This window comes from Vulpes lagopus, chromosome 11 (assembly GCF_018345385.1).
Source record: "Vulpes lagopus strain Blue_001 chromosome 11, ASM1834538v1, whole genome shotgun sequence".
Classification (NCBI taxonomy): domain Eukaryota; kingdom Metazoa; phylum Chordata; class Mammalia; order Carnivora; family Canidae; genus Vulpes; species Vulpes lagopus.
Genome location: NC_054834.1, coordinates 108,278,974 through 108,290,656, shown reverse-complemented (window position 1 = coordinate 108,290,656; position 11,683 = coordinate 108,278,974). Strand labels below are relative to the sequence as shown.

Below are 11,683 nucleotides of genomic sequence, written 5' to 3'. Positions count from 1 at the left end.
GGCGGGGACTGCGGCGTCGGGCCCGCCGGCCTCCCGCGCGGCCGCTCGGCGTCTGGGCTCCGGCTCCCGACTGCGCCGGGCGGGGGGCGCCGGGCCGGCCTCGGGGCGCGGGCGGGCAGGGGCGGGGCCGGGAGGGCCGGGAGGGGCGGGAGGGGCGGGGGCGGGCGGGGGGAGGCGCAGGACGGGGCGCTCGGGCCTCTGGGCGCAGGGAGGGGGCGGGGCCTGAGCGCGGAGGGGAGGAGGGGAGGAGGGGAGGCGGGGAGGACGGGGCTGGGGAGGGGGAGGGGCGGGCCGGCGGAGGGGGGCGGGCAGGGGGAGGGCCGGGACGCGGAGGACGCGGCGCTCCGGCCACGGGGCATAGGGAGGGGGCGGGGGAGGGCGTGGCCTGAGCGCGGAGGGGAGGGGAGGGCTGCGGGGGAACGGGGAGGGCAAGGCCTGAGCGCGGCGGGCGGGGAGGGCTGGGGACGGGAGGGCCGGCGGGCAGGGGGCAGGGGGAGCGCTGGGGGGCGGGGAGCAGGGGGAGGGCAGGGGAGGGCAGGGCCGGCGCGGAGGAAGGAAGGACGGGGCGCCCCGACCCCGGGGCGCAGGGAAGGGGGCGGGGCCTGAGCGGGGAGGGGCGGGGAGGGGAGGGGAGGGCCGGCGGGAGGGGGCGGGCCCGTCCGGAGGAAGCGAAGGAGGAGAGCGCCCCGGGACCCCCGGGCGGAAGGGGGGCGGTGGGCGGGGCCTGAGCGCGGCAGGGGGAGGGGGAGGGGCGAGCGCGGCGGGCGGAAGTGGAGGGGGCGGGGCGCCCGTGGGAGCTCGGCGGCCGGGGCGGCGCGGAGGTGCGGATGCTCCAGGCCCAGCGCCCGGAGCCCCGGCGGCGGCCGCGCGGTCGGGAGGGCCCGAGCCAGGTCCGGGCGCTCGCGGGGGCGGAGGGGGCCCCCAGCACTCTCCCCGCCCGACCCCGCGCCTGCCCCCCCCCCGCGCTCCCCTCCCCTACACTCCCCCCTACACACCCCCGTCGCACTCCCTCACTCCCCCCACACAACCCCCCCAACACTCCACTCCCCGCATTCCCCCGACACAACCCCCCCAGTCCCGCACTCCCTCCCGCACTCCGCCCTACACAAACCCTCCCCCCCCACAACCCCCCCCTGCAGTCCCGCACTCCGCCCTACACAACCCCCCTCGCACTCTGCCCGCCCCCCCCGCACTCCCCCCTATACAACCCCCCCCCGCACTCCCTCCCGCACTCCGCCCTACAAGACCCCCCACTCCCTCCCGCACTCCCCTACCAACCCCCCCGCACTCCCCCCTACACAACCCCCGCACTCCCGCTCTCCCCCCTACACAACCCCCCCCCCGCACTCCCTCCCGCACTGTGCCCTACACAAACCCCCCGCATTCCCCCCTACACAAACCTCCCCCACACTCCCCCATACACAATCGCCCCGCCCTCCACCCCCCCTGCACTCCCTCTCTCACTCCCCCTTCACAACCCCCGACCCGCACTGCCCCCGCCACTCCCCCTACACAACCCCCCCGCACTCCCTCCCGCACTGTGCCCTACACAAACCCCCTCACACTCTGCCCGCCCCCCCCCGCACTCCCCCTACACAACCCCCCCGCACTCCCGCTCTCCCCCCTACACAACCCCCCCGCACTCCCTCCCTCACTCCCCCCTTCTCCCTCCACACCCCCGCCCCCCCCCGCACTCCCCGTGCACTTCCCCGCCCCCCGCACTGCCCCCCTGCACTCCCGCCTCCGCACCCCCGCACCCCGCCCCAAGCTCCCCGGGCCGGAGGGGTGGCAGGACCAGTGTGGAAGCAGGGGTCTCCGGCGGAAGCCCCGTCCCCGTCCCGTCCCCGTCCCCAGTGCACCAGCCGCCCAGTAAGCGCCCGGGGTTTCCACGGGGGGGGGGGGGCACCTGCACCCAGGGGTGCGGCCAGGGCCCGGCTGGGGCCGTGCAGCTCGCTCCGTGCGGCGCGCTCCGAGCTTTCGTTTCCTCCCGCGAAGGAGCGGGACCAAAAGGGGACGTGAAAGGCCCAATCCGAGCTCCTACTACTTAACTGCATTAAATTTGACTGAATCTATTAAATTCAACTGAAAGCTGTGCCGAGAAACCCTCGGCCGCGTGTCCCAGAGCAGGGCCCGGCAGGTCCCTAAGGGAGTGGCCTCGTGGCGCCCTGACCCCGCCCTGACCCCGCCCCACACCCGGGAATGGGGACGCCCCTTCCCGCCACCGCGTTGCAGGTGCCCGGGACGCATCACCCCGCGGGGCTTCTGGTCCTTGAGAGCGGGGTCAGCGCCTCGGAAGTCGGCCCACGCAGGAGGGGCCTCACCGCCCCGGCAGGCAGGCCCCGCACCCAGGGGTTTCTCTGGTCCGCGTGGGCCCGGGCAGCGAGGGAAACCCGGTTGCATTCCATGGGGGTGGAGCTGGGCCCCTCCATCCCGTGACACCCCTTAACTACTTTGTCGCTTTCCCCACTTACCAGACCCGGATAACAATACATCTGCTACCTTCAGGGTAATCACTTTCTTGCAGACCCAATAAAACATCAGTAGAAAAGGATCCTGACTTGAGGTTTTACCCCCTACCAATGCCGACCTTTACTGAGAAGCTTGATTCCCTTCGTTTCTGTAAATGCAAATGCCTGAATTCAATTCCTGGGTTCGTTCAGTGCTAGCTCTGTGAGCTGGACGCTCTGTGCCTCAGTGGCCTTGTCTCTAAAATGGGACAGGTGATGGCACCCACCCCTGGGATTGAGCGCTACTGGGCTACTCGTTGCCATCCATACCCCTAGGACTTAGTAGGGCCGTGATGGTGAACGTGCACCACACTAGGCCTGTATTCTCGCTCTTGGAGGCCTAGGACCTACCCAGCAGTTCCTTCACCAACCACGGCCCAGCTGGGCCCCCCGGGGCTTTGTCTCTGCGCACCCCAAAATAATGTTAAGGGGAATTTCAAATGTTTATCTCCCAGCACCAAGGGGGACTCGGTTCATGACTCGGGAAGCCCGTCTGCAATCCCGGCTTCCTACTCCTCCATCTCCCCGGAGACTGGAACCCACTGAACTCAACCGGGGAGGGTCCCCCCTGCCTTTGTTGGCTGACTCTCTCCTGCCTCTCCTCCCCCAGCTATTAATGAGGGACATTTACTTGGCTTCTCCGGCTTCCGTCCTCACTCCCCCCACCCTGTGCTGCATTATCCTATCTGAAAAGATAAGAAAAGATTCCTGACATCTTGGTTCACAGCGCTCTAGCTTCCTAGAAAACACTGGCCCTCCTCTTGGACCACTTCCCCGGCCTTCTTCCGCCCGCCACATGCAAACCCACAGGAGGTCCTCCATCGAGCTATTTCCTGCTTTTCTTTCTAGATGTGTGTTGGGCGTCCTCAGGTCCCCCAGGAAGCCCATAAAGAACCATACTTGGCTGTTTTTTGTATCCTTAGCGTTCAACGCTGAGCTTAACAATGGCATCAATCCTGCTGTCCAGAGACTTAACAATTGCGTCAAGCTTACTCATGTGCTGGGCACTGTGCTAAGCATTTTGATACGTATTAAATCACTTCTTAGTCATAAAATCCTATCAGATAGGTTCTATTAGTAGTAGCCCAAGTGGAAAGACAAAGAAACTGATTCTCTAGGAGATGGAATAATTTTTCCAACATCACGAATCCTTGTGGACAAGGAAGGGAATTCGTGATGGTCGCCAAGGCCTTCCCCGTGCCTGAGAACCTGGGGCGTCTGGGACCTCCTCAGGCCAGTTGGTGTGGGAGTTCATGGCCCCAGGAAATGAAGTCACCTGGGCCTCATTCAGGTATTTTCCCGACTCGGGGCAGAATGAAGATGCCCCTGAGGATGCACTGGCTCACATCCATGAACATTGGAAATGAAAAGGGGAAAATGGTCCCGGTCCTCATTTACGGGTCTAATCCTCCTCATAACATTTTCACATCAGCAGGAATCAATCATCTGTTGCCTTCAGAACAGACCGCCCTTCCCTATACTAGCAAAAGTTAGCCACAAACTTCGGGTTCGGATAAATGGTGGGGAAAATCTGGAAATATCTTAGTTCTCCTGTTGAAAGAGCAAGACAAAGGTGACGAATCTTCCAAGGTGTCAAAAACAAATACGCAGCTCTCCTCCTGTCTTGTATTTGGTTTTCTCTTTAAATGATTTAACCTGAAAAAAAAAAATAAATAAATGGTTTAACCTGTATAGATTATTGCTTAACAGAAATATTTGCTATCCAAGAAGCTTCTTTTGATTTTTTTATCCCCTGAAGACTGAAAATACGCACTGTCCCGTCTCTAGCTTAATGAATAGAAAACATTTCACTATCTCTTTTCTCTCCAACGTGCTTTCAGTTTACCCATTTCACCTGGTCCTGACATGTTCATCTCTTCCTTTTAATACCATGGTTTACTTTTACCAATAGTAAAACTGAAATAACCATATTGATTGCTTTTGTTTAAAAATCCTGAGAATGGGGATCCCTGGGTGGCGCAGTGGTTTGGCGCCTGCCTTTGGCCCAGGGCATGATCCTGGAGACCCGGGATCGAATCCCACGTCGGGCTCCCGGTGGATGGAGCCTGCTTCTCCCTCTGCCTGTGTCTCTGCCTCTCTCTCTCTCTCTCTCTCTCTGTTTGACTATCATAAATAAATAAATAAATTTTTTTTTAAAAAATCCTGAGAATGTAATATGTATAAACACACATATTAAAAATTGATATCACTCCATAACCTCAAATGTAAAGAGAAAGTAAGTGGATTAACAAATTATGCATAAAATATATTGTTTCCACTAGAGTCAAACTTACATTATAAATATCCAGCCACGGGCAACCCGGGTGGCTCAGTGGTTTAGTGCCGCCTTAGGCCCAGGGCGTGATCCTGGAGACTCCGGATTGAGTCCCACATCGGGGTCCCCGCATGGAGTCTGCTTCTCCCTCTGCCTGTGTCTCTGCCTCTCTCTCTCTCTCCTCTCTGTGTATTCTCATGAATAAATAAATAAAATCTTTAAAAAAAAAAAAAAAGAAAACTGAGACTCAAAACACCAAATCAGAAGTCCCAGCACACAAAGTAACTTTAAACCTTGGAAATAGAAAAACAAGCCCTTTGGAATTCTGTGCCCGGAGGGAGCAGAGCTTGGGGGGCAGGAAGCTTGGGTAAGGTAAGGACCCGCCATGCGCACCCCTTCCTCTGTGCCTCAGGTTCTGGGGTGGTTTTTATTTTTATTCTTTTTTTGTTTTTTTTTCAGTCTGGATTATCTTCTTTCACCTTCTCTCCCACCCCAGTTCCACCCAGACCTCGGCGTTCACCTCAAGGCTCATCCTTTCTGGGAAGTCTTACATAGCTTCAGTTCCTCCTTTCTTTTTATTTATTATTTTTTTAAAAGATTTTACTTATTTATTCATGAGAGACCCAGAGAGGGAGGCAGACCCAGGCAGAGGTTGAGGCAGGCTCCACGCAGGGAGCCCTGACGTGGGACTCGATCCCAGGACCCCGGGGTCACTCCCTGGGCCCACGGCGGGTGCTCAACCACTGGGCCACCCAGGGATCCCCCCCTCCTTTCTTTTTAAAATAACTTGTACTTCCAAGTCTAATCCACTCACAAGTTAGCATTTAATTATTCTTGTACTTATTTCCAGGTGTTTCTGACAGCATTTGAATGAAATCCTATTGAATATTAATTCTTGATGTTTTCAGGCACCTCAGTATTTTTTTTTCTCAGTGAAATGGTCAGTTCCTTAAAAATAAGAGCTGTGCCTTCTTAATTTATATAACCTCCCATAACGCTGGCATTTCAAAGAAACCACTAAGACCCTTGCTGAAGAACTGTCTGTAAAATCCCGCGGGGGACGCAGCGTGCTGCCCCCTCAGCCTACTGAGGCATGCCCCACAAACCTGTAGGGAGCTTGCGGATCTTACCTGCACCCCTAACTGTTCAGAGCCCAGCAGGTTCCTACTGAGCTGCAAGAAACCGAGAAGTATTTACTGAAGGAGAGATAAATGAAGGTGAGAGCAAAAAGGCCACGGTCGCCTTGACGAACTGAACTCGTGAAGGTAGTAAGTGGGTAGGTATTCTTGCCTAAGTGAATGAATGCGTGCGCTTTTCAACCAGTAGAAAAGCCCAAGAATATCTGGTACGGTCGTTGCATGGCTAGGGAAAGAAAAGGATTTTAAAAGGATTTTGACTTTATGTAGAATTGTGTTTCTGAGATTCGTAGCTGCTTTTCATTCCCGGTTGCATTTTGGGATTAGGATTTGGGGCTTATGAAGGCGATAAAAATTAATCACAGATGACAAGGAATGTCCTCTGCGTTGCTGGAGTTCTCGGCATCTCGTTGTGAAGAACCACTGCGCCCTCAAGATAGGCATTTTTTTTTAAGTTCCTTTATTTAAATAATCTCTACACCCAATGGGGACTCACGCTCACCACCCCAAGAGCAAGAGTCTCTCGCTCTTATAACTGAGCCAACCAAGCGCCCCTCGGCATTCTCTACTTCTGGTGGTTTTCAGAATTTCCCTTCAAATAATCAACGTGTTATAAAAAAATGTAGAAGGAAAGCTGTGTGTGTTATTTTATTTAAATTAAAGATTACAGTGTCCTAAAAAAAAAAAAAAAAAAAAAAAAGATTACAGTGTCCTATTACGTTATAACCACCGAAGAGGATTTCACTTGTTTTAGAGGCTTGAGGTGTTGATGTGTGCTGAGGGACAGGCCACATTTCTCAGTAAAGCACTTGTCATACAAAAAAAAAAAAAAAAAAAATCCATGTTTGGAAAAGGGTAATGCTGTCTAAATTACTCTTCTATCGCTGAAAAGTCAAATTGGAGGCTTAGCTATAGAAAGCAGAGTGTCTGTGATATGTTCAGAATTAGCAGACACATTTCTAAAGATAATAATACACCGAAAAAACACAGTTTCAAAAGAACACTCTGCTTTATTTATATCATGAGTCATAAAAGGAATCATGGTACAATTTTAAATGTCTCTGGCACCTGATAAATGATTGCTAATACTTTCCTCCTACTAAGCATTTTGTGTAAATGTAGCCTTGCCTTGACTGGAGATTATAACTCAAAACTTCTAATTCTTTTTCCCCTCAGATGAATGATAAATATAAACAGTCATAATCAGAAGACCTTTAAGAACTACAGTCTACACACTTGGGCATGTATTTATTTTTTCCTTGGAAAAAAACGGCAAGAAAATGTCATTAATGACAAAGCACACCCTTTTTAGACTGTGCATGTATATTCTGGGTGTATAGTTCCTGGAATTCTCCTTAGATACATGCTCTGGTCTTACTGTTATTTAGTAATATGTCACCCTAGGATCATCGAAATTTTTTTAGTAAGTAAAAATAAATTCCATATATCGAAAAGGCATAGCTAGACATATGTCTACAAAACACGAGTTTTCAGGAGAAATTTTAATATCAAGAACATAACAAAGTGATATTATCATACCCACGTAATACTATTAAAGTATGATACTGTATAATGCGATCGTAGATCCTATACCAGTGAATGTTACTGAAGTTACAGAACTTAGTATACACCGGTATTCACCCTTTCGTGCCCTATTATATAAAGAGCTATGTAAATCTGATTTTTAACACAAATAAAACATAAATTTATTCCCATGGCTATTGCATTGGTTTGCTTTCGACTCGCTCCATTTACACTAATCTTATCAAAAATCATGTTATTTGGGGGCACCCAGGTGGCTCAGCGTTTAAGCATCTGCCTTCAGCCCAGGTCATGACCTCAGGGTCCCGGGATCAAGTTCCCTGCAAGGGGCCTGCTGCTCCCTCTGCCTGTGTCTCTGCCTCTCTCTCTCTGGGTCTCTCATGAATAAATAAGTAAAATCTTTAAAAAATATATGTTATGTGTTCATTTATTCATTGGATCCCCTATATGCCCCACGCTGCCATCAGAGCTTGAATTACCAAGACGAATTAGGTATGACACCTGCCAGGAACTTAGAGTTTAATGAAACACATACTTAAGTCAATAATAACAGCTTCTATTTATGTATTTATTTATTTATTTATTTTTCAGCTTCAACTTATTAAGGGACATACTTTACTATGTGCCAAGTGCTCTATTGAAATGCTGTATGTGGATGATGCCTCTTCATAAAATGCAATTTCTGCACGTGGGTGACTTTACCTCATTTTACAGATGAGAACATAAGTCTGGTGATGTTCAAATATGCTCCCTTGGGGAGCACCGGGCTGACTCAGTTGGTAGAGCCTGCAACTCTAGATCTCAGGATCCCGTGCGTTCAAACCCCGCATTGAGCCTGAAGCCTACTTAAAGAAAAAAAAAAAAGTTTTAAAAGTTTAAAGTATCCTCCCCCAGGGCACCCCCAGGGTAACTCAGTTGGTTAAGCCTCCAACTCTTCATCTGGGCTCAGGTCAGGATCTCAGGGTCCTGCACGAGGCCTGGAGTCGGCTTGGGATGCTCTGTCCCTCCACCTCTACGCTGCTCCCCAGCTCGTCTCACTCTCTGTCTCTCACCCTCTCTTTCTCAATCCCAAATAAATAAATAACATCTTAAAAATAAAATAAAATCCGACCCCTTCAAGATGTGGAACAGAACTTCCCATCTCTGGAGCGCGGGCTGGATTTCCTGAAGGGCGTTTAATGCCGAGGGTGAAGAGGCAACCGTGCGCTCCTGTGGACTAGGTCATAGGCGGCTCGCGGCTTCCTTTGCCCTCTCTCCGCTGGGCAGCCGGATGCCCTCTGGGAGGGACATCCAAGCCCAGGGAGAGGCCCACATGGCTCCCAGCAGCCACCTAAGGGAGTCATCTTCAAAGCGGGTCCCTCTCCCCAGTCGGGCCTTCCTTTGATCGCACCCCTGCCCCCTCTAAGCTCAAGAGCGCCCGAGCTAGACGTTACCCATCGAAGCTGCTCTTCAAGGACTGATGCACAGAAACCGGGGACTTCCTCCTCGGAGGGAACTTCCTCCAGTCCTTCCAGAATGACAATTCTTCTCCAAGCGTGACGCTGAGCCTGCGATCCCCTCCTCCTCTCTCTCCTCCTCTCCGGGACGCTGACAGAGCCAGCATTGCAGGCAGGACGATGCCAGAAATTATGCAACAAGAAGTGAGGTGTCATTGACCAGGAGCCGAGGGAGGGGCAGCCCCTCCTCCAGCCCCCCCCACCTGTCCCAATTCTAATTTCATGCAATAAAAAGGCCGAACTTTTTATTCCATAAAACATGAAGGACAAAACTCAAGATAAAAATATATTTCAAGTCCAAAAATTTTTTTAAAAAGGCGTTTTAGGGGATAATCTGTTGCTGAGTGACATATAACTAACAGGACGAGCTTAGCGAGGTTATGCCGTTTGCCACCATCTGCCATGAGGGTCACAGAGCCGGCAAGTGTGACATTCGTCCCCGATGGTCTACATAGCCAAGGTGACCACGTAATTTATTACCCAACTGGGACACTGTAGAGAGTAACAGGAATACGGATAAGGATTGTGTCGATAGGACAGTTCTGTCCCGGAAACGTCTAGGAGCAACGGGCCGTAGGGTCAGCCCCATCCCAGCCCTTGCTCCTGACGGTCACCCGCCCGCTTTCCCATGTGAAGGAGGGGACGGGCCAGCCGCAGGCGGAGCACCGGGCGGGCGGCCGGACTCCCCAGGATGCTCGGGCCCTCCTGTTGCTCATCAAATCCTTGCGGCGGCGGCATGTGGCGGCCACAGTGTGTAGCTGGAAACAGAAATGAGCCACTGAAGCCGAAAGCATTGCCCAGCTTCCTTAGAGGTGACGGGAAGACGTCGGGGAGTCGTGGGCTGGTGGGGCGCGTGGGGCTCAGGGGGCTCCTGGTTTGGCTCAGGCCGTGGGCTCCTGGGCCCCGGGATCGGGCCCCACTGTCGTTGGGCTTCGCCCTTGGGTCCGCGTGGAGATTCTCGCCCTCCGTCCCTCCCCCCACTTTCTCTCTCACTTCTGAATACAGAAACATAAAAAAAAAAAAAAAAAAAAGACAGACCGACAGACGGAAGCGTGTTGGCGCTCCCAGCTCTTAGAAGAGGCCCGCGACCGTCGGGCCAGGACTCCTTCCCTGCAGTTTCTGTACAGTTGATGCGGGGACAAGGACGGGCTGCCCGAAGGGACCGGGGCCTCCGTGACACGAGGACGCACACCTGGCAGCTCAGGGCACGGGCCGAGCCTCCCAGCACGTCCGGCTTGCTGACGACCCTGAACCCACCAAACGCGCCCAGTATCTTCAACGGCACAAAACTACGCCTGCCCTTAGTCTAAGCAGGTGCTCCAGGGGCTCCTGGGGGCTCCAGGGACACCCGGACTAACCTAACCCAAGTGGATATTCCCACATTAATGCCTCAAGGAATAAATTTAAATTTTGAGCACCAAATATTTGTGTTTTTACCCGATTTGATAGAAATGGTTCTGGATATATTGGCCACTCCTTCTCTTTGTTCAAGTAGCTAAAACAGAAGCGTTGTCTGACAGTTTTCTTTTTTCTTCTTTTTTTTTAGAGAGAGAGAGAGAGAGCCTGAGGGGGGCGGGGGTGGGCGACAGAGGAAGAGAGGGAGAGAGGGAGAGGGAGGGACTCCCAGGCAGGCTCCGTCCCACTGGGGATCCCGGTGTGGGGCTCGATGGCATGACCCTGAGATCCTTACCTGAGCCAAGGTCCAGGGTTGGACGCACAACCCAGGGAGCCACCCGGGCGCCCAACAGATTTCCTGGTGATCCAAATCAGTTCACTTTTTAGTGTCTAATAGGGTCTTCTAAGTTCCCGGGAGCTCTGTCAAGTGTGGGTGTTAATAAAACAAATGTGAGTTAAGGTCTTGTGAGCAATTCCCTCGGCTCAGCCGGTGCCTTTGCCAATTTGGTTCCTTTTAAATGATTCATTTGGGGGGTTTTCTAAACTCTCCACTCTTACTTCCTCTAAAAGCTTAAACACTAATGAAGGATTTCCACCTTTCAGTCATTATTGAAAGGTCTGCCAGGGGATTTTCACCAAATGTTGACTATTTAGATTTAATAGGAAATGATTATATTCACTAAGCAGTCACACACAGAGCTCTTAATCACATAATTGCATTAGGCCTCGCTCACAGAAACGTAGGAGAATTAAATAAAAGGCTTAGTGCATGGTCAGCATTGTTGGGAAGCCTAAAGGTATTTCTAGAGGTAGTTGTAGTTGTTTCATTATTTTTTTTTTCCTTTTCGGTCTTAGAAATAAAAATGATTACCCTTATGGAGGTGGTTACATTAATGGTGCTCTGAGCAGAACGAGATTCTTTAGGAAACTGGGCTAACTTTGTTTTATCCTATTTCCAGCCACTTAATCTATTGCAGTTTAGGATTCCCTTATCGTCGACCAAATCTTCAAACAGTTACTGTAGGGGCACCCGGGGGGCCTGTGGGGTGAGCATTCGCCTTGGGCTCAGGTCGGGATCCGGGGTCCTGGGACCCGAGCTCAGCGGGGAGCCTGCTTCTCCCTCTCCTCTCCACTCCTGTTCTCCCCTCTCTCCCTCTCCTTTTCCCTCTTCCTCAAATAAACAAAATCTTTAAAAACTGTGAGCTAGGGTGGAGGGGGGGGGATGGCTTCCCAGGGAGGCCGTGGACGTGTGCAGGGATGGGCGCCTCCACTGCTGGAGCGTCTCCGCATGGGCTCCAACCTGCACCAGCTGCGCGTGGCTGTGGAGCCCTG

General features: G+C 53.0%; 1 long non-coding RNA gene across 1 annotated transcript; it reads right to left on the bottom strand.

The window, feature by feature from the left end:
• Nucleotides 1-3,980: 3,980 nt before the first annotated feature.
• Nucleotides 3,981-10,714, bottom strand: LOC121501488. Its single transcript, XR_005990618.1, has 3 exons — nucleotides 8,894-10,714; nucleotides 8,163-8,302; nucleotides 3,981-4,163 (listed from the first exon to the last, which is right to left on the bottom strand). It is a non-coding gene; the product is annotated as an uncharacterized LOC121501488 (long non-coding RNA).
• Between the last annotated feature and the right edge of the window lie 969 nt (nucleotides 10,715-11,683).